Here is a 353-nt window from a genome sequence, read left to right as displayed (position 1 = left end):
TATAACTTCCAAAACACTTATGTCATGAGTTAACCAAGGAGATGTTTGTGTCACAGAAGTCAGAATGGGACTTGGAGTGAACATCATAATCCCCTCTTTTCATTGTGTGACCTTTCCTTCTTATGTAATTTGTATTACATTGGGGGGCATGTCCTAGTACTGTACTTGGTTTTTTTCATGGAATAAGATATTTCATATGTAGTAATTGTAAATATTTTGATACAAATGTTTATAACTTGAAGGTTAAAAAAATAGATTCTGATTCTCTTCACTGCATGAACTTTGTCTCTTTATTCTTCGAAATTGTTGAAAAGTGTGAATGATAAAAATATATAACCTGAGCTATAGGGTTG

This window comes from Macrotis lagotis, chromosome 7 (genome assembly GCF_037893015.1).
Source record: "Macrotis lagotis isolate mMagLag1 chromosome 7, bilby.v1.9.chrom.fasta, whole genome shotgun sequence".
Taxonomy (NCBI): domain Eukaryota; kingdom Metazoa; phylum Chordata; class Mammalia; order Peramelemorphia; family Peramelidae; genus Macrotis; species Macrotis lagotis.
This window is presented reverse-complemented; position numbering follows the sequence as displayed.